The sequence below is a fragment of the Narcine bancroftii genome, chromosome 2, assembly GCF_036971445.1.
Source record: "Narcine bancroftii isolate sNarBan1 chromosome 2, sNarBan1.hap1, whole genome shotgun sequence".
In the NCBI taxonomy this organism is placed as follows: Eukaryota; Metazoa; Chordata; class Chondrichthyes; order Torpediniformes; family Narcinidae; genus Narcine; species Narcine bancroftii.
In genome coordinates, this window is record NC_091470.1 from 178,410,015 (window position 1) to 178,414,157 (window position 4,143).

Genomic DNA, 4,143 nt, shown 5'->3' on the forward strand with positions numbered 1-4,143 from the left:
GAATTAGGCTACTGTAGACAAGAGCTACAGGCAGATGGTCGCTCAGGGGCCATGGGAGGAGGGGCAGTAGGTTACCATTAGGAGGAGGAAAGGGAGGGGTCAGGTTCATGTGCAAGCACACAAATCTGAAATCTTCAGAAATTGGTCCTCCACCTTGAGAACTGAGGAGGGAGAGAGTCAGACTATGGTGGGCAGAGGCGTGGTGTCAACCTCTGTGACCCATAAAGGTAGGGATAAAAGGAAAAGGGCAATAGTTATTGGGGATTCAATGGTTAGGAGGACAGACAGAGGTTTTTGTGGATGTGTTAAGAAAAACTGGATGGTGGTTTGCCTCCCTGGTGCCAGGGTCCGGGATGTGACTATGCGTGTTCAGAACATCCTAAAAGGGGAGGGTAAAGAGCCTGAGGTTGTGGTACATGTTGGTACCAATGATGTTGGAAGGAAGGAGGAAGTGGTCCTGCAGAATGAGTATAGGGAGTTGGGTAGGGAGCTTAAAAGGAGGACCACTAAGGGGGTAATCTCTGGATTGCTTCCTGTACCACATGAGAGTGAGGGCAGAAATAGAATTAGGTGGAGGTTAAACACGTGGCTAAAGGGGTGGAGTAAGAGACAGGGTTTCAAGTTCTAGGACCACTGGGACCTTTTTTTGGGGAAGATGGGACCTATACTGTAAGGATGGGTTAGATCTTAATCTCAGAGGGACCAGTCTCCTGGAAGGGGCATTTGCTAGGGCTGTCGGGGGGATTTAAACTAGTATGGTTGGGGACAGGGTTTCAAGTTAGGCAGGACAGCAGGGTGAGGGTTAGTAGGATAAGGAAAGAGACAAGTTTAAATAATTTGAGGGAGGAAATGCAGGAAGTAGTAAACAGATGTTGTAGTGAAAATTGTGAGAATGGAAGAGGAGGATATGCAGAAGATGCAGAAGGGAGGATGTAGGCGATCCCCGAGATGTATTTATTTTAATGCGAGGAGCGTAGCAAGGAAGCTGGATGAGCTAAAGGTGTGGATTGACATGTGGCATTATGATGTTGTGGACATTAGCGAGATGTGGTTGAAGGAAGGTTGTGACTGGCAGTTGAATGTTCCAGGATTTCGTGCTTTAGATGTGACAGAGTTGGTGGATTAAGAGGGGGAAGGTGTGGCATTACTTGTCAGTGAGGACATTACAGCAGTGCTGAGACAAGGTAGACTGGAGGGCTCATCGAGGGAGGCAGTGTGGGTAGAGCTGAAAAATAAGAAGGGTGAGGTTATTATTATGGGGGTATATTATAGGCCTCCAAATGGGGAAAGGGAACGAGGAGAGCAAATGTGCAAGGAAATAGGTGAGATGTGCAGGAGAAATAGGGTGGTGTTGGTTGGGGATTTCAATTTTCCAAACATAGATTGGGAAACGCAGTCAGTAAAAAGGCAGGATGGCTTAGTATTTATGCATTGTGTTCAGCATTGCTTTGTGCAACAATATGTTGAGACGCCAACTAGAAGGGGAGCAGTGCTAGATCTGTTGTTTGGGAATGAAATGGGGCAGGTGACGGAGGTAAACATTGGAAAGAACTTCGGATCCAGTGATCATGAGTCCATTAGATTTAGCTTAATGATGGAAAGGGAAAGGTTGGGTCCGAGGTTGAAGGTCTTTGCGTGGGGGAAGGCCAGATTTGGAGAAATGAGAACGGATTTGCAGAGAGTTGTGTGGGCTGATCTTTTTGCCGGAAAGGATGTGGAGAAAATTTGGGGGGCATTTATGGGTGAGATTTTGAGAGTACAGGATCTTTATGTTTCAGTCAGGCCGAAGGGGAAGACTAGAGGTTTGAGGGAGCTGTGGTTTTCGGTGAAATTAAGGAGTTGGTTCGGGACAAGAGGGAGGCCTATACCAAATATAAAAATCAAGGGATTGAGGAGATATATGGTCATTACTTAGATTGCAGGAAGAACCTTGAGGGAAATTAGAAAGGCAAAAAGAAGGTATGAGGAGTCCATAGCTAATAAGGAGAAGGTGAATCCTAAGGGTTTTTACAGATATGTGAACAGTAAAAGGAGGGTTAAGGATAGAGTAGGTCCACTGGATGATGGAACCGGTGAACTATGTCAGGAACTGTATGTGTTGGGAGAAATATTGAACACTTTTTTCTCGTCCGTATTCACGAGGGAAAGGGACATTGGGCTATACGAGATAAGAGGCAAAGGGTTTAGTTATGGATAGGATAGGGATTAGTAAAGTGAGAGTTTTGGAGCTTCTAGGGTCAATTAAGGTGGATAAGTCTCCTGGTCCTGATGGGATTTTTCCCAGGACTTTAAGGGAGGTCAAGGAACAAATAAAGGGGGCACTGACAGTGATTTTTCAAAGATCACTGGAGGAGGGGGTGGTACCACAGGATTGGAGGGTTGCAAATGTTGCTCCATTGTTCAAAAAAGGCAGTAGGTGTAGGCCAAGTAATTATCGGCCAGTAAGTTTGACTTCGGTGGTGGGGAAGGTTATGGAGGGTATTCTTTGAGATAGTATATGTACATATCTGGATAGGCAGGGATTGAATAGGGGCACCTTTTGTAAAAGGAAAGTCATGTTTGATGAACCTTGTTGAGTTTTTTGAGAAAGTGACAAAAAAGGTGGATGAAGGTAGAGCGGTTGATGTGATCTATTTGGATTTTAGTTAGGCTTTTGATAAGGTTCTGCATGGAAGGTTCATAAGGAAGGTTCAGTCACTAGGGATTAGTAGAGAGATTGTGGCATGGGTTCAGAGATGGTTGGGAGATAGACAGCAGAGAGTCATGTTGGACAACTGTATGTCAGGTTGGAAACCTGTGACAAGCGGGGTGCCTCAGGGATCGGTGCTGGGTCCCTTGTTTATCATTTATATTAATGATTTAGAGGAGGGTGTGGAGAAAATTTGGGGGGCATTTATGGGTGAGATTTTGAGAGTACAGGATCTTTATGTTTCATATTTGCTGGGTAAGCAAATATGCAAATGATATGAAAATAGGGGGAGTGGTGGAGGTAGTGCGGTAGATTTTCTTGGATTACAGAAGGATTTTTGTTTGTTTGGAAGAGTGGGCTGAAAGTTGGCAGATGGAATTCAATGTAGACAAGTGTGAGGTGCTGCATTTCGGTAAAAATAACCAGAATAGGACATATACAGTTAAGGGGAGGGTATTGAGGCACGCAGAGGAGCAAGGGACCTGGGGGTTATGGGAAAGAGTTCATTGAAGGTGGATTCCCATGCAGCAGGGTGGCTAAGAAGGCATAGGGTATGCTGGCCTTCATAAATCATAGTGTAGAATATAGAGCTGGGAGGTGATGCTGCAGCTGTTTAAGTCATTGTTGAGGCCAGGTTTGGAGTATTATGCTCAGTTCTGGTCTCCAAATTGTACAAAGGATATAGATAAGGTGGAGAGGGTGCAGAGAAGGTTTACAAGGGTGTTATCTGGATTGCAGGGAGAGATTAAGGAGACTGGGACTTTATTCATTGGAACGTAGAGGTATTTAAAATTATGAAAGGAATAGATAGACTAGACATAAACAGACTCTTTCCCCTGAGGGCAGGGGAGGTTGGAACAAGAGGCCATGAGTTAAGGGTAAGGGGGCAAAACTTTAGAAGAATTATTAGAGGATGCTTTTTCACTCAGCGAGTGGTGGCAGAATGGAATGATCTTCTGAATGAGATAGTTGCGGCAGAGTGCCTTCTGTCATTTAAGAGAAGGTTGGATGTGTACATGGAGGTGAGGAGGTTGGAGGGTTATTGGCAGAGAGTGGGAGATTTGAGCTAGTGGAGTTGTTCTAGTGAACTGCTGCGGACTTGAAAGGCCGACATGGCCTGTTTTGGTGGGGGTGGTAGGTGAGGATGAAGGGGATTCTATGTTGGTTGCGTCTGGGGGCAGAGGGAGCGGGAAATGGAGGAGATGCAGATGAGGGCCAAGTTGATGGTGGCAGAGGGGAAGCCCTGCTTATGGAGGAAGGCAGACATTTCAGAACCTGGACTGGAAAAGCTCATCTTGGGTAACAGATGCAGCAGAGATGGAGACGTGGAGAGAAGGGGATGGAATCCTCGCAGGGGCAGAGTGTGAGGACATGTCGACCAGGTGGCTGTGGGAGTTGGAGGGTTTGTAGTATATATATGTCGTTGGTGATCTTAGTAATCTTTTATACTAATG